Source organism: Varroa destructor, unplaced genomic scaffold (genome assembly GCF_002443255.2).
Source record: "Varroa destructor unplaced genomic scaffold, Vdes_3.0 BEIS01000001.1, whole genome shotgun sequence".
NCBI classification, from domain to species: Eukaryota; Metazoa; Arthropoda; class Arachnida; order Mesostigmata; family Varroidae; genus Varroa; species Varroa destructor.
The window spans coordinates 32,347,741-32,366,926 of NW_019211454.1; the positions used below are offsets into that span (position 1 = coordinate 32,347,741).

At 42.9% G+C, this 19,186-nt stretch overlaps 1 protein-coding gene across 4 annotated transcripts in view; it reads right to left on the minus strand.

Annotated features, from left to right (window-relative positions):
• Positions 1 to 19,186, minus strand: part of LOC111249322 (uncharacterized) — a 149,260-nt gene that overhangs the window by 87,813 nt on the left and 42,261 nt on the right. The window lies entirely within an intron of this gene.

The following is a 19,186-nucleotide window of genomic DNA, read 5'->3' on the forward strand; positions in this document are numbered from 1 at the left end:
TTTAGTGGGAAAATAAAATAGGTCCACGCTGGCGTCCAGGGACAGGTTATTCGAGAATAATATGAGGATAACGACTTAGTTTAGTAGTACATATTAATTTAAGCAATAGTTTTGATAGGAAACTACCTTCACGCTACGTCAACTACGAAGCTGTTTTAAACCTTTCTGCCACTAAAAACAGCCAATGCTCGTAGACTATTTGAGACAAGTAAAAATGGCTTTTTTTTCTGCTGTCCGTCTTTTCAATCCCGTAGTATCACTGTACCGCAGTTGTCTCTTTCTTTTCATTTCTACATACAGACAATTCAGAAATTGCCGTGGGTGATTAAGTGAGTGCCGAGAAGTTGAGTACCTATCTTGATCACTGCTTTCTTTCGTTCCCAATCAACCGGCAATGCTCTCTTGTAACTAATTCGCTCTCCCCATCTCTCTACCACCAGTTCTCTGCATTCATTTGCTTGGCAAGCGTTTCTACTGTTAGAACAAAAATCCTCTTGGGGATTCTCTAAAAGAAATCACTATGCTCGGTGCCTTTCCCTGTAGTGTAGTGGTGACTGATGTGATAACAAACAAGTGTAGAGCGGCCCGACGGGACACCGAACCCCTTACTCTGTCTTTCCTCTTTTTTTTTTTCGGGCGTTCGAACCTTTTTTTTCGCCCTGTTTGCTTCCCTTTTTGGATTTCATCTCCTGTCTATCCTACAAATTACACTAACACAGCGAACACGCAGGACGACCATGATGCGACGACAACAATTAACGGGAGGGATTGCCTGTTCGCGGTTGGGCACGTGGAGCGCGGCGCCGGTGGCCGCCGGCGCAAAAGACCCAACACATTCATCTGTTCGAGCTGCGTTCTCTACGACGAATCGATTAATGATGCACGCTTAGAGCTTTCCCTAGAAAGGGACACGTTGACCCTGGTTCTTAGGACTTGTGGGTGATGGTCCTGCCCATAACAGCCACGTCGGCGGCAGCGCCTACGGCAGTTCTTATGACGCTACTAACGGCTCTGGCTGTATTGCTGGCCGCGATGGTGTTGGTAATGAGGGCAACACCAACGTACGCGAAACGGCAGATAATTATCGTCCATTAGATGTTCGGTATCTGCCTCGCCTATTGGCTACTTAATAGGGTCACAGTTACAGGCTATTAGCTAGACTGGGTAAACATCTGCGATCTCAGAATCAAACTAGCGATTATCGTAGTAAGTTAAGCTATCTCAGCGGTCGACAGTTGGTCAGTCCTGCGCAGAACCCACCAATATAATGCACAGATAACGCGACATAATCGTCTAGAGCTAGTCGTACCGTTCCTAATGTTTTTTGGTCGAAGGCGATTTGAGTTGGTCTGGGCCCAAAAATCAAGCAGCCAACACCCGGATCAACAGCGGCAGCGGTATTAATAACAGCAGCGCCTGCAGGCTCTAGATCACTTATGTTTAGATCTACTATTCATTAAATTTCTTCTGTATTTTTTTTACCATCCACGGTCCTCACCTTCTCCTGCGCCCACAACGTTCACCCATGCAAACTGACGCATAACCTAGCAGACGGACGGACAGAATACAGTGTTTCCCTCTGCTTTAGCGCGCGTTGAAGCCGCAGTGGCGTGCTATTTCGGGCCCATCTTACTATCTGCAGTGTTAATTATTACAGCGGCCATACCTAACCACATGCGCAGATGTGCATAAAGACAGCCATGGTTTCATGTACGGCTCCGCCGCTGCGCGCCCTTGAATGCCATTGTCTGAGCGTGTGTACACGAACGTGTTGTCTACCCAGGGGCACAGGCAACGCTGGAGCGGCAATATTAACTGTCCGGGGGTTATCAAACGTAACTGTATGCGGTGAGAGGAGAAGCTATTTTTATAGTCTGTAGTGCGCAGGGACGCGAACGCCTCGGCGACGCTGACGCTTCCTCTTTCCCTTTCACTTTATTGCACTTCTTCTTTTCCTCTGCATCTGAGCAGCCCTTGCGGCCTTAGAGGTTCGCACGGAACGGTGCCTAACATGCTCATCTATTTGTCACCGAGAGCCCCATAGAAAAACAATACTACCTCGCCTATCGGTATCGAATCGAGCTAACGCTTGCTCCGCCGCGATTCTTTTTTTTTTCACTCGTTCCTTCCATTTGGGTTAAGCCTTCCTGCTGCGGAACGACTAACCAAAATTGAGTGATTGATACAGATATACGTATATATCCATGTTATTATGCCATACTGGACATACGCGACACAATTCGGACACATTCGTACTTATTTATGTAAAATTTTTTTATTAGGTTCAGTGGTATGTGAGCCCGCTTCTTCTAGCTTCAGCTAACTTTTCCTCGCTCATTCGTTACGCGCTTGCCATTAAATGAGAGATTTATCGAATTGGCGAAATAAATAGCCCTATTCGCATAATAGTATCGGATGAAGCTGTGAAATTCTGCGTCATTTTGTAGAAAATTGCAACTAACCCCTCATTAAACTGCGTTTACAAAGTCGCTCAATGACGAATCGGTAGGGAAATTCTTGGTAACCATTATCTGTGGTCAGAACAAGTGACCCTTGGGCAGTGCCGGACAAAGGACGTGTACGTGAAGAGCGCCATCTAGTATAAATGAGATACTTTATTCAGATGACTACGGCGCAGCTTTCATATATATGTTTCGTACTAGTTTTTGTAGCGATGACGTCAGCCGGCCCTGGAATTTCCTGTGGTCCCTCTCGAAATAATAGTAATAAAGTTTATGTGTTCATTGCAGAGCGCACCTACTTGTATGTTATTCCTCTTGTTTTTGTATTTACGTTCGATCCCGTATGCGTGCTTAGACAAACACGAATTGGCGCCATAACTGGACAAAGTGTGGTTTTTGTTCAGCTTTCACTCTGAATTCAGCTCTCTAACATCATCATTTATCTTCATTATGGATCAAAATATGAGTGAGAAGACGTTGCTCGTTCGGGGCACACACTCCGCTACTGATAACGCAGCGATTTGTTAGGATAGAAAGGAAAAATACAATGCTGATTAAAATTCCCCTACATTGAATCGATGTTATTAGTCATTAGATGTACAAATGTTGACCTTTGATACGAACATATCCTACAGTTGAAAAAAAATCGCTTTGAAGATTCCCCAAAGATTACATACGAAGACCATTATCTCATACAGTGTGTTTGTTACATTTATATATATGTGGATTGCTACACAATGTTCTTAATGTTAGTAAGCGATACAATTGTTTAACAATTTACACCTCCAGAGGTCAGAATGCGTACCATAATCATCGTTCATCATGAGCAGATTTCCAAGAGCACAAATCGTACACCTCAACAATTTATAAAGCGATATGACTATTATACGTTTATGGACACACACTAGCCAAACCGTATACTGCAGGAAACGGGCCTTAAATTACGCGCGGGACAGTTTCGATTTACTTTGAAGGTGCGACCCAGTCCGAATAATACACATTTTACTTCTATGCCCTTCTTCCTTTTTGTTGCAACGCCATTATCTTGATAATCGCCGTGGCCACTGCTACTATCATCGCCAGCAGCGACCGAGCTTTTATACCTGTTCAGCCGGCCTTCAAGGGACGGCCAATATAAAATAGCTGGGCAAGCTGGAAACATGGCCGACTTGACAAACCGAAGCCTTAAACGGATCAAGTGAACGAAAAATGGCAGCAGTATCGGCAAATATGGATATTAGCCCAGGCCGCTTTCTACAATTCACCGAGAAATGATTATGTATCTCTCTCAACTTCCTATTTAAATAAGCAACCCGTTGCTTTATATGTCTTTCATTGTTGGCTAGATCAGCTCACTCCTGCATCTATATACAGGCCCTTGAGATAGTTTTCTAAAGGTTTTTTTAGGTGAACATTCAAAAGGGAACAACAGATAAACCCAAGCGACGATGTGCGTAAAGCGTGTCATAACGTATTGTGTACTCTATGGGCTCATGCATTCAGTAACCCTACGCTTAACAAAAAAAAGCCTTATCGACACGAAACTGCCCCATGGTTCGATGTGCTTTGTTTTTTCCATGGCCCTTCTTGTATATTTATTTTGTATGTTTATTTTTCCAAAGTGATCAAATCGAAACATCTCTCGCTTGCGTGTCTATGTCCTTCGTGCTCACCGTGTCCCCCCCCCCCCCCCCCCGTCGACTCATAACAAATTCAACTTTTTTAAAATGGTTTTTATTATGATCACCAAATGATCTCAGCGACTATTGTTAACGCTAGCGTTCCTATAACTCCGAGGCTTCACTTTTCCTCACACAGCGCCGTATCATATTGCCCCGGTTCGACGGAACGACCGTCCGTCCGTCCGACGAACTTCTGGTGGCGTTACTAAAGTCCTGCTCTTTTCTTTTTTGTCACTCGTTTTAATTCGTCTCTTCCCTTTAATTTTCTTGAAATTCGTTTCAGAAGTTCGCTGGTACATCTGACCCTTTGGCTATTTTAAGATTTCTATTGGTTCGTTGGTATAATAATATCTACGAGTCTAATTTGCACGACGATCACGCGAATTCTACTTCTGCAATCGCTGCCTAGAATTCATCAAGCGGCAGTACGCACTGCCGAGAACTTCGTCGACAAGGCTAGCTATACGTCACTATTGAAATCCCGCCAGCCCCAACGTCGATAAAGTAACGACAAAGACGCTAAACGAAAATGAAGTTTCTATACACAAACAATCATATACAAATAGCCGGTTGTAATTGTGAGCGGCCTCAGACAAATCGGAAGCGAAGATAAAAGGACGCCGACTTTTTGTCCGTTTATAGGCGAAATATGTTGTTCGAAAGATAGCTCATCTAGAACCATTTCTGTTGCTGGCGTCGGCTTTCAGGCCGATTATCCGAATCAACACCTATCCAATACGACACAGCGTTCGTACAACAATACAATGCGTCTGAACTAGAACAATAAGGTAGCAAACTTCGATTATCTTGAAGCCGTCGCGGACTGTGAATACATATTACACGCTATAAGTAACTATCTTGAAAGCCCCTGTACTGTATAAATAATACAACGGATACGTATTAGACCCGGTCAGTATAGCGTCACATAGGCGTCACATTGTTTATGAGTGTGTATAGCTACCGTAGCGTACGACCAACGGTGGCCTGATCGAGGCAAGGAAAGCCTCTGTAGAAAAGCTCGTACCCTATTGGCGCACGATGAATATAACAGACGGAATTTCTGTCTGATGTTTTTCAAAAACCGTTCTTACTATTCGTATTTTCCATTACGACAGAAGGGAAAAGCTCGCAGTGCTGATTATCGGTCAGATCATTGGCAGAACTACTTTATATATATATATGCGCGACTGGCGCACACGTAGTCCGTACACTTCTCTCAATCGAACATTAATCCGAACTTGGTGTATATCGCCTCATTGAGGAGCAGAGCAAGAGACTTTTGTTCTACATTGTCGTAGGCATCTCATTCAATTAAATTCAATCAAATAGTAATAATAATTCAATGAAAACAACAATCGTGTCATAGCCGTAGGTATCTATCCTGATCAGAACAAAAAAAATTATATTCTATTAAACTGTCCGGTAAGTGTCAGTGTCTTGGTTTTCCATTGCTTCGTCGGCTCGTCCACACGTCTCCCTGGACCGAGCTCTTATTGTTAAGGAAAGGAAGGCAATAAGCTGGTGGAACAACCTGGAACATACATGGCAAAAAGCCTATAGCTGACAGAACTACCCGGCTTGCTCAATCGTTTTCGATCAAATTCCATTGAACTTTTCGAATTTATCAAGAGTCACCTTGAACCATTTGTAGAGGAAATAATGATGCATAAATTTACACACTTTAGTTACAAAGTCGTCGTCATCATCATAAACGAAACAAACAAATAAAACTCGTTCTTACGTTAACATACGCACTAAGGTAATAATCATGCTTATAATAACGAATGTTAGTCTCATAATGTCTGTCCGCCTATCAACTGATACCAAGGATGTGCATGATATAGAAAAATTTAACATAATATTGCTTGACGACAGTCAATTTCTAGATTATATCTAAGCTTCGTGTAGTAAGTTATTATACTGAGAAGGTAGCCAAGCTGGCTACGACGATTCAAACGACATGCAACAATCTAGTACCTTAGGAATCTTTTAATTTACCGTGGGTGTCACGTCTGCCAGTGCAGTCTTCGGTGCAGAACCCCATTTCGCCCATGACACACAGTAACGTACAAAAATGAATGTCGTAAAACGTCGGTCACCGTTTTTTATAATTATCGACCTAGCACGAATACGATCTATACCAAACCTTTGCGTGTGTACCTAAAAATCTGCTAAAAAAAGACCAAATCCACTTTAGCAGTCGTCTTTTGAAACTCTTCTCGCAAATTGCTTCATGTCATCTCTATATATATTCTTCATGTGTACCTGTTCGTGATTGCATGTGTGTGCTTGTCCATAAAAAACATGACAACCGGGTTTGAAGACCGCTTCAGCTTTTGGCCTAACACCTCAACTAGGCCAATGCATTACGCACGCAGTCTACTGCTCTCAGAAATGAGTTTTCAGATTTGTTAGTTTGCACTTGTTTAGCCTGTCTCTTCTTCATGACGACTGACTGTGAAATCGAATGAAGTGACAGCCGTACACTACGACGCCTGTAAACATATTATGTATGTAAGACCTGCCCAATTGAACTACGTGCATGTCTGTGCGTGCGAAGCGGCATGTTAAGTACATTTGAGCAGTGAATTATACTGCAAATGATGGACAACGTTGTCTACGGATCTCTTTCACTACTTCTAATAACTGGGTTTGAAAAGAGACAAATGCTTCGATGTATATTAGGCACACATTCGCTTAGCGTAGGTCTAATTTATACTTTACGGACCGAACATTTTCTTATTTGAGCCTTTGCTGTGTGACCGGTTCAGCTGGTTCAGTTCAATCGGTTACACGGGCAATCAAAAGCCTGTTACTAATACCGCAACTTCCGCGCAATTCTTGTACATAACTGAAGACTTCATAGTACAACTTGACAGAGTTCAAATTGCCACTGATCATTTCGTGTAGAAATGGCGATACACTTCTGACATGCGGGCGTAAACATAAATAAACTTATGAGAGTGACACGGTCCTAGAATGACAAAAATCTTTTTCATTGGCCGAATAGGGAGCGCGTTTCAGTCTTCCTAGGTAATGTTCTGTCAAAAGCAGGTACAACGATTTTTCGATCTGCGGTTTCCTGCTGAGGAGACTTTCGCGTTTTCCTACAACAGAAAAAAAACCTACTGGTGGTGTCTCTCTACACAGAAAAAAGCTCAGAGCTTTGTCAGTCAGCACGAGCCATAGCTGGAAGCTGCGATCGGTAACGAGTTAAGTAAGTAACGATTGCTACGCCACAGACATTTACGTGGAAGCAGTATAGTAGTAGTAGTAGATATAGTAAGGCAAGAGATGTATTGAAAATATCATATATGTCCGTTTACCAAATGTAGATTCGGCGTTTACCGAACCGCCAATTCATAATATATATAAGTAAATAAATAAGAAAAAGATATGCCAATGAGCAATTTTGCATTTTAAAAAGCTGTAGAGTGTTTGACAGAACTGGAATTCTCGTGCGCCTCTGTTGTATATACATCTTCTTAATATTATATCTGATATAGCGTTCGTTCCCAGTATCATTGCCTCCTACAATCTATTGATATACGAGCCGTCGAATCTACCAGATATGCAATCGCGGTCTCACCGGTTGCCGATATCAGCAACAACAGCTGCAGTTTCTTGTAACATTGCTGAGTGTGGCCGACCATACCAATATATCACGCCGACAGAAAGACGAAGGTTAAGAGGGGAGCAGGCGAAGACGTACAACTTGCGAATAGAACAACGCATAACCAGACAACAGTACCGACCTGCAAGCGGGCGTCGTCCTCGATGGATTGTTTCGACAACAACGAACGCGACCCGTTCACGTTCAGCTACCACAACAATCCGATACTAAATGACGTCGAATCATCACCCAATTGACACAATGGCGTAGATAGGCTGGTAGATAGCAGTTCCAAGGCAATGATGGTGAGGGAAACAGGACGAGCTAGAAGGCCCCACGAGGCCATCGCCAGTCTGTCGTAAACCTGCCCGAGCAACATCGACAAGATACGATAGCAGTGGATGAGGTCTTGCTGAAGATGGACGCTGCGCTGATAGGCCGGCGGGTAATTGAACGCCGCGTTCCTACTTCGTAGCCTGTGCCATATGGCGACGGTATGATTGCTATTTGAAGTGCTCAGACGTCGGTACGCGCGTACGAGTCTGCAGCGCAGTCCAGCCCCTGTTAGTCGCACATCAATATTAGCTATTGTGAATATATTCTTATCTGTTCATTGTTAACAGCACATTGTATATAAGTCACCTTGTTGCTGCCGTAACTGTGTGTGATTACTATGCATAGATATAGCATGTAACTGGCGATTCTGGAAGGAACTCATGCGTGATTCGAAGGTCCGGGTAAATAAGGCACTCTTGTGCTTCGTATCTTCTGGCGACCAAAAGCACGACACACATGCCATACAGGTTTCGAACGATTTCCGCTTAACACTTCTCTTACGGAACAAGAAATAAAAACAACAATCTGAGTTCCTCTGAAATCACAGATCAATATTTTGACACAAGAGTAATATAGCTGGCCAAAGAGCTCTACATATATGTGTATATATATACATGTACATATATATTAATTTTAGCGACACGGACAATGGCTATTTATGTGATACAATAGTTACGACTAGATAAAGCAATTGGTACACTTCGCAAGATACAGAGCCTAAGTAGCCTCTGTGTTCCTTTGCCGTGAATTCTCATCATTGCAGAAAACCTTCGCGTGTCAAGGACCCGTTCTCTTGCAACTGAATCACGATACATTTTTTGCTATACAATATATGGATGCGCCAGCTTAAATCTTCAAAAAAAAAAAATCGACAAATGCTTACATAAATTTCCACAGGTAGTGAACAGGCGAAACAATAACAATGACATAACCTAGACATGGCACATGGCAGAGTTTTTTTAGTAGCATTGCCAACACATTGTTGTCTCAACTTTAAATGTGACTACGGAGACGTGCGTCAAAAGGACGCGGGTTGGACATAGAAGACCACGTGTAAGTCAATATTCAATGACTGATAGCGAGTCGTCCCAGTCCATCAGCTGGTATCACTACGAGTAGTGGCAACCCCCGTAAGAACCTACATACGTTTTACAGTATGTATATCTAGGGGTTCTCGTATTTGTAAAACGAATTATTCAGTTCATTAAGTCACTCAGGTCATCATCTCTACAGTTATGTCTATATTGATCTGTCCGCCAATATAAAGCATATAATTATTAACCAGTCGGTAAGATCACCGACATAAGAGAACTCTATCGAACTTCGATGTCAAGGTCGATGATGAGCGAAAAGCTTGGATTTGTGTATGAATTGAGATGTAAATAAATATTTACCGAACTAGATTTAACTGGTAACCAGATCGCGTGAGGTAATGTAGTATTAAAAAAGCCACGTCTAATGAGACACTTCTATTGTCGCCTGCTATCCTCTGTAGGGTTAGCACTGAACTTGCGTTGCATTTGTTCTATTGCAGTGGTGTCACCGCCGCTTTCCCTGTTCATCGTGCTGCCTTTGCTCTCCACCTTTGCTACTACTGCTACTCGCCAGCCCTGCCTAATATGTACTGCACAATGTCCACTACTCAAAATTCTAGATTTTGATCAGTTTCGATGGATGACCAATAATAAGGCTGTTAATGCCGTGAGCTGACAGCGGCCGTTGATACGGACTAGAGTGCCATAACCCACCACAACATCGATACTGCGCTTCGCGCTCTCCTCTTCCGCTTGTTCAGTGCTCATCGGATCCATGGCGAAAGCTCGTCGGGTCGCCTTTTCTCGGCGTTATGTTCGATCATCAAACATTGGCGTAGAGGCTTACGCCAAGTGGGGGGGGGTCTGCCTCTGGCACCCACTGCGCGAGCTTGTTGTGGATCCAGTGGAAGGCGAGGCCGGTCGGCAATGGTGATCTTGATGATGACGGCAGCACGGGGGGTAGAGCTGGGAAGAGGCTTTACTAGCAATTCTATACGTCACGTCATCGCGCAGCCGTTATTCATCACCCGTTACACAGTCTACTTGCACAGGAGGATGCTTTCACGCAAAGTTTTGTTTCGCGTTCCGTTGTCACATTATCCTGCATCCTGCCTGGGGATGAATGCCCACACAGAGGGTGTAAGACAACAGGTGTCGGTACTAACGTTGTAATGATGTGCAGCTGCGGCTGTAGTTACCACAGTGAAAGAACACAGTAGCAGTAGAAATTGAAGAGCAGCTATACGTATATCAAAATAACCTAACAACGTATTTCAGTCTCAGGCAAGAAAACGCTAAGCAACCAGAGAAGGCCAAAGTAACGTATTGCAGATTTACAAACGTACAGGCTTAGACCCTTCCACAAGCAGGCCTACAGGTACGTATAGTAGGCGTCGAATAAGGGCTAAGTTTCGTAAATTGTGAGAAGGCTTTCTTCAAAGAGTTTTTGTTCATTCGTTTCGGTTACAGCGACGACGACAACAATCGCGATAGCAATGGCAAACCGTAAAGAGTTCAAGGAAACTATGATGATCATCCAATACCTGCCGGCCGAATCGACTGCTGATGAAGGTTATGTTGGATGGCTTTATGACGATTACTCGCGGCCGTTCACACGACGAAACAGCATATTAGTGCTATCTTGCGCTGCTATAGGGGGTGCAGCAAAAAAAAAGCAGCTGCAGTTTCTTACTGCTTCTGGTATTGTGGGTACAACTGCTCGGATGTTTGTGTAAGTAAGTTGGCTCAGACGAGGAAGACACAACACGATAACACAGTCCGCAGCAGTCTTCTCGGGCCGGAACTTCATCCAGCACGTTCACAACATAGGATTTGTGTGTATACATTGACTCAAATTGCTTTACCAGTTACTTTCGGTATGCAACGTGGAGTATTCATTTTTCTGGGAATTAGATCTTGTACCTATAAGTGGGTCTGTATGTGTGTGTGGGTAGAACGTCGTACAGCCATTGCGACAAGCGCATCCTGTCGTTAACTATTGGGCAAGCTTACCTATCGTTAAACCTAGCTTGTGACGCCGATGCCGATATCGTTCTTGTTTCATTTCCCCTGCGTCTTACGATCGTGCGTCGTTAAGCAACCCCATAACAAATGAATTGACCCGCTTGCGCACGCGTTTACTCGCCGACTCTTTATAACCTGATTGCTTTTTATGTTTGTATGTGTATTTATCGGCGTCCGGCAACTGACCAGACCCTATCCCATAGCCCGACAGCATATAGCAACTACGTGCCGACGAATGATTGCTAAAGTCGTGTTACTGCGAACAGCAAACATCAAAAAATAGAATACCAACCAGACAACAACAACTTCATCATAATCATCCCGATCGTCGTCAGCGTCATCAGTAGATCTAGCGACGTACATTCAGTAGGGGAACTGTTTAGCAATAACAGAAATATCGACACACTCCGTAACAATACGCAAGCAATATAAGTAAGTTGGCACCGGTTACCGTGGCAATAGCGACCAACAACGATAACCGACACGGAAAAGCGCGGCACGGGAGAGGGGGGCGAGTCACCACAATAATGCGCATTGATATTAATAGCAACACCAACAACAAAGAAAATGAACGCAAATACTCATATTTGATTTACATTTTGAAGGTAAAGTTACCGTCAGGCCAACTGCCGCAATCACACGGAAGGGTTACTAAATGCTACCTTTGCTCTTGTAGTAACGATAACGGATGGAAGGTACACAGATGCAGCTCTTGTTGAGTTTTTATCTATCCATTGCGCGGGAAAATCAAATCATGATAGGAATTGTAATGATAATTATTGGGCTAAGCTCATGTTTGTAAATCACACACAAAAACACGTTTCTCTACAACTCACAATTTATCATTGAGTCATTGTAACCTCAGGTCTATGACTATTGTCGAGCTGCTCTTACATGAATTTGAGTCGGGTCTAGGAACATCAATTCTCTTAATTTACGTTTATATATATATATATATATATATATATATATATAGAACATTTTCTGATAAATTTTCCCACCATTACAAATGCGATCGTATTGAACCTTGACAAATAAATAACATCTGTAAAGCATCTCTAGCAATACAGGGCGTTTTGAGCCGGTACTAACAACAGGATGAAAGCCTCAGCCATAAAACAGAAACAAACGATAGTATTAGCAATACTAAGATCAACCGATAGAATCTTTATAATATCGAAATAAGACGTCATTATTAAATAAGAAGCGTCATCAAGTTTATAGTTGTTTACGAAACGAGTAATACAAAAACGAAATGCAGTCCATTTTGTTAATCGAAGTTGCTGAAGGAAAATGTAACGAAACGCCAGGAAGAATAACACAGTAATGCTCATCGCAGTACAGCCTTTCCAATAACAATAGCTGTAGTTCGCTGATTTGTGTAGAAGATTTTCACTCTGCAGAAGCACCAGTTTCTCTACCATCATCATTATGGCAATCCGTTATGAGAGATAATCATTATGAAGACTCGTGTTTGGCTGGCTAGCGTGTGAGGGATGATGGGGTGCCTTAAAAGTATTACACGGGCGTCGGCGCCGTTGTAGCACCACGCTATTAATCTTTCATGCGGCGTCTCTATCTTTCATCCTACTAAATTTCCCTCCCACACTCCTGCTACTGCCGCTACTCTCTAATCCCGACATTTGCAGTAGCTTTCTCTCCTCGTTAGTAACATGTTAGCTCTATCGGACAGGTCATTTTCCTTCTTACGTGCTGTCGCCCCAATCCTTGTCCTGTGGCGCCACTAGCGCCATGGTCACGGTCCGCGACAAACCTTCAGTTACTTCTTGCCCTTTTACACCTTGCACCTAAAAGACGAAACCGCTCCCATACTCTCCTTATTTCAAATGAGTAGCCCCCCACAGCAACGAGGTCTCTCTTTATATACTTTCGAAACTGTTCTCTACTATACACAGCCAGTAGCTGACCATTTCATCATTTTAACCACTATTGCGTATTGTTCCAGGCAACAATGTATATATATATATATATATATATATATATATATAAAGCGATCACAAAATTGCAGTTGTCAGCAGCGGGTTCGGCGTTCAGCGAACGGGCAAAGTCGACGCGTTGAACGAGATGATAAAAGGGCTATTGAAAGAAAAAAAAGGTGCGAGCTTAAATCCGCACAAATGAGCCAACACAAATAAGAAAACTATCATGCTGACCTTTTTTTGACACGTCGTTGTCGTCTAATTATATGATCCGGTCATTCTAGCGTACATGGTCGCTCAGCCGTTTTAAACTTACGACGGACGTAAACTGGTCATCACCAGAGGACGAGTAAGTAAATTGAACTACAAAACATTGCGTCAAGTCTAACTTCAGATTGTTTTTAGATCGATTCATTAGAGGCAACGTTCACGCACAACCGATACATAAAGCTACATCGTCGTGAAAATAATCGCTGGCTTCATAAAGACAACAACAGCAGCAACGAGACTCCGCAACAGTGGCAGCAGTGAAATCGGACCCGGGCTGGGTAGAATTGCCAATGGTGTCGATCGAGTAGACCGGCTATTTAGATCTGTCCACTAGTCTTTGTGGGAACCTGACGAAACATCATTGCTATTCCTCGTCTGGTCCGCGCTAATGTCGCTTAGCATTGAGAAGCACGAGCGCTACCCTTACGACGGGGTAGCGATGAACAACCGCGTAGGATGCAGCACGCGAAACGGCACCGAATACATTCGTGTTTAGTCCTTTCCGCTTCTGGTCTAGCTGATGCTTCAGGCTGCACTATTCGCTTGATCACACGTGTGATCTGTCTGCGCTGTTACTACTGCAGGCGCAGATGGAAATATCCATGGCCCACCGCAATCCGCGTTGGGCCTTGTGTTAGTTCGGCCACTTCGACTTCGACTAGGCCCAATCAACTTGAATCGATGTTAGGACGGCAGCACGGAGCCTGTCGACGTACAATCTGAGAAAGCGCGACCGCGGTCCACGTATCCTAATAGCAAAACGTAGCGAGGCTCACAACATAGCGATACTACCCAGTATTAGCCTATTTTTTCGTATTTTTGCCAGTTCAGCAGTCCCTGTCTTTGGTGCTTTTGTTGTTATTGTCGCCGTCACTGCTGATGACGGCCTGACCGCTTCAAAGCGGCACTATTCGACGCCGGAAGGGGCGCACGCACCTGTCGCCACGCGTTTCGAAACTCGATGAAACCCAAGCTATTTCCTACGCTCGTTCTTTCTGTTCTTTTCTAAGTGGCAGTCGAAGCATAACAACAGGCAAACCAACCAGCGGAAAAAGTCGACGTTGGGAAAAACGGGAGTGCAACTATTCTATTCACATGGCGACAAGGTGGCTTCTTTTCGAGACGTCAGCAGACCCAATCAGCAATTAGTGCTGTCGCCCGCCCCACTTATGATACCCACAAGCAGAAATAGAAGCTACGGTCTGCTTGTGGATTTGTGTTTGTTTGGTGGCCATGTTGTTAGGATGATGCTGCTTTATTAGCATTCTGTTCTATGCGCTGATCTGGCTATATGCAGAAGCTTTATTCTGTGAGGACAAAGACAAATGCATCCCGAGGCTCTCTAACAATCCAAACTTCTAGTTGTTGCCATAAGCATATTACTCATAGATTGAATTATATTATTTGTCATAACGCTATCTATCTTACAAATAATCATAGTACATATATAGATATACTAGGATTACTGAACGATTACACGACTAATTTTGGTACATTAGTCAGAAACTGATTTAAGTTAAGACAGTTCCTGGAAGATGAGCATCTCGCTTATCTTGACAGCCAAACAGTAGTTTTCAATCAAATTAAGCAATAAAAAATTAAACTTCTTAACCAATAACAGGATTTCAGCACTTAACCTAACTTATATAATGTACAATATAGTAAAAGATGTTTCCAACGCTAGCAGGCACTAGTCTTATTATTCAGATAAGCACGACATACGTATTAGCTCACACGCAATCGCAAGCAGCTAAAGTAGGCTTTCGCTTGGCGGAAGTAGGTATCTGGAGGTTATCTTATATACGTACATGAAATGCAACTTTGTTCTCCATTGCCACAAAAGCTAAAAAACAAGCTTCCAGTCCTCCGACGCATTTCTGTCTCGCACACTGTCTGCAAGTAGCACACTTGGCAGTAGAACGCATTTTCTCGGTAAAAATTAATTGATGCCTTTAAGCACGGAGCGCTTCCCATCCATTTACCTGCACGCTGCATGCAGAGGTACCTCATTAGAAATTCTGTCTATCGGTCTGCCGACCTTCTCACGGTTACTCATTTTCACATACTTTATTTACGATGTTTCTGTCTGCAAGGCTAAAATTTCTAACGAAAAACACGCAAGCTCATATAGAAATCCTCACGTATAGATGTGATTTATTAGAAGCACTTCATTAACGCACAGATTTGTGATAATTTTCACTTTCTTCATTTTTCGTTCTCTCCCGTGGCCGTAAGCTTGTCATATTGAAGCGAGAGAAACCGAACGAAGGCCGACGCATACTGACGTCTCGAGCTTCAAACCCCGTGCAGGAGCGGAAAGGCATATTACGCGCTGTCGTACTAGTTGTACTTACGCATCATTAACGATCAACAGGCTCTCAACAAACAGCCATCACAACAAGAGAGGCTATAACGCAGAAAATTGTGAAGGTCTTAGATAGCTCTGATTTCTCCTTTGTGACAGAGAAAGAAACTATTTATTTTCTATTCCATTACGAAGAAAAACTGAAAATGTAAATGGGCTTTTCTCGATCGCCTTATTTCTGTGCCGCCGTAGTTAGTAGTGTGCCGCCGTAGTGTGCTAGTCCCCTGACTCTTCATTAATATTTGGCACGGTACGCGGACCCATTAATCGCCCGACCTACCCGAGTTGTTAGGGAGGAACATGTGGGTTTGTTTAGTCCATGCGACGGCCGAGAGCTTCGTAAAATCGGACAGTCAGTTTTATTGAAAAAGTTACATAACATCTTCATTGTGAAGTTGTCCTTGTGAAACTAAAAATCGTTTTTAAAATGAGTACGTATTAGCGTTTTATCAGAACTTTCCTTTATATAAATTATAAAAATGAACATAAAAGGATTAAAGGTGACCTGTTCAACAACGACATTCGACCAATCAAAATTACAAGTTACAAGAACACTTCGAGCTCACATTTTTCTCGGAATAACGGAATAATTTTTCCAAGGTGTACAAAAATAGCCGTTCTAGCCTTTATTCAATAGCGAAACAGAGTCCGATGTTAAGCAGTCTATTTGGTACAACCACTACTGCAAATTAGAAAAAGCGGTGTCATCAGGAAGACTCGCAATTCAGATGCTTCGAGTACCAAGTTAAGATATATAATTATAAAGAACAGAAGATAAGCGAATATTAGGACCTGTAAAAGTTAGACGCGACCATCCCCTGGCCGTACGACAGTGCGTCTGGCATCTAGGAATATAAGGGGTTTTGGTTTTCCGCTATCAATCATACCCGCTACTAATAAGTAAGGGCATTGTCAGCTCACGATCAAGTGTTTCAAGATTCAGAATACCGAGGCACCTGTGTAGCAAACAAACTGATAACTGCAATGCGTTTCCGCCTTTTACGCTCGTGTTACGTTAAAACTTGCATTGACGTTATGTATTATTATTGTTATGGTATTTGATTCTGCATGATTTACTCACTACGGCTCGCGATGCTAGCTAACTGTTAGCTCGTAATGGTGCTGATGTAACGAGCATTGCTTCCGAGTAGGGTGTCAGCGATACCGTCATATAAATTGGTAGCGGATAGATCGAAAGAATGATTCTTCTGCCATGTTTAGTGGCGGAGGAATAGCTATCCCGCTGACTGGCCGTTGGATTCAGCCGTTCCGCCTTCCAATCGAAGTAACCAAGTGCGCACCCTAGCGGCAAATCGAATGGCTGCCAAAAAAATTAGACCAAGCGTCATTTGTTCTAAATCGAAGTACTGCTGGCATTGTCTGCGCTTTGCTGCTTCTGCCTTCGCTGGCTCCGGTGACAATAGTCTCCGCTAAAGTTATCTGGCAGGGATACCATTTTTGTTATTATATCAGCATTCGTACAGGTAACAATAATTGATACCAATGCACCCAATGTACACGTAAATTAAAAACGGCTTGCATTGATAACGAGAATTCAATCCACACAGCCTGGCTGTATAATGTTGTATTATTATTATGTACCATACACCTATATTTTGTTAATATCTAATTATTTGCCGTGTTGACCTATTAGCCGGTGACTCCACCACTGGGTGGAAGCTTACCGTCTTTAAGAGAGACAGCAAAAGTGCTCAGTACTGAGCCAGCCTGGATTTACCCTAAGTGATACGGTTGAAAAGCAACGTCTAAACATTTTATCGGCATATGACGATAACTAACTTATGGCAAATGCTCGCCACCATAAGACAAGCATCATCTATCTATATTGTTTAAGTAGGCCACCAGCCAGCATCCGTAGGACCGTTTACACAACAAGCCAGATAGAAATTTACTGAAAATGAAATTTTCACAAGAGCCTTCAACGATTTTTACGCATTCTCATTTATCATATCGCGACACACGCCTCTTGACCGCGGAACGCTATACTGAATACTAGGTTAATCCTAATAGTTTAATTAAGTAGTGCTTCAAAGACTTTTCCGTGTTGTGCACGAGCTTGTATGTGCTTTTATTGTGACGAACTTCGTCATCAAGGTAGTTTTTTTATACCACAAAGCCGTACATACGATATGTAGGGTTTGGGGACGCCGGTAAAGATTGCATATCTGTAATAATTTTATTGTATACATAATCATAAAAAAGTTGATTAAAAAAAATCGTTCATGGCGACTATTCATTTTGCCTCACTTCATTTGCCCGTGCGCCAATTTAGTGTACATATACATATATACACATACATATAGGAGCATTTGCAGCAACAACAAGGATTGTCGTAGCTTTCGCCAGGACTCTATGCATTAGCGAAAGTGTCAGTTAAATACAATCGTATACAGTGCATATATGTGTGCATATGCAGTACGGACGGGTTAAGTAGCATGGCTGCGCATTTCTTTGCCTCATACTCGGTCAATCTACATAAAAAAGATACCACAGCGAATACGTGCGTAATCGTACAATACGTGCATGCTGTAAAGAAAGCAATATCAAACGTAACCGGCGCCGGCACGAAGAGGGGTGGCCATATTCAGGCAGACTGCCAACTAGAAGCCCGGCTAGTAATGAACTGTTCTAACTGCTGGCCTCCTGCCATCGCTGATGCTGACGTATTGCAAAATTTTCACAGAAACATCTGCTGATGCGCATGCAATATTCTATGTAAAACGAAAGGATCGACCTACGCTGGTCATCTTTATCCTGGTCACAATCATAATCATCAGCAATGCCATTGTCATCGACAATTTTTTCTTTGGTAATCAACATTAACACACAGCACAGAGTACTGTGACACAACGTTTACAAAATGCTACCTACTTTTTTCCTTTTCTTATTTTGTAATTAATGTCGATTTGTCCCACCTGTATCGAGTATGGTCGCCTACACAAGCCTACGAAGGGGTATGTACACGTCATTTAGCCGTAGCGGGCTTAATGTATATAGGCTATTAGTTATCAACTCGGGATGGAATGATCGATTCTCGTGATATTTTAGCAATAGGGCATTTCCCTAAATTAACATGTGTACGCCTCTGCTCATGCATTCTATAGGTTTTCTAAAAACGGGTACATGCAGCATTTGGACGGAAGGCCTTTAAATGGTAAATTTTGGAGCGTAGTGCGGCTATAGTCTCGCTGAGTCAGCGTTCAGATTCGCAATGTACCTGGTGTTAATGGTCTATTTAGTTACTTTTTTACATCGGTTTTCTTCGGATGCACACAGAACTCGATGTCTACTTAGGCGGACAGTTGGTTCAGTAGCTTCTTGTGTTTAAAGTCAGTGATCAATTTTCGGTTCTGTTTGCATCAAGCATTTAGTTTTACATCAAACACTCCCGAAACATTTATGGTTTTTCGTAGCATGATAGCTATATATATACATATA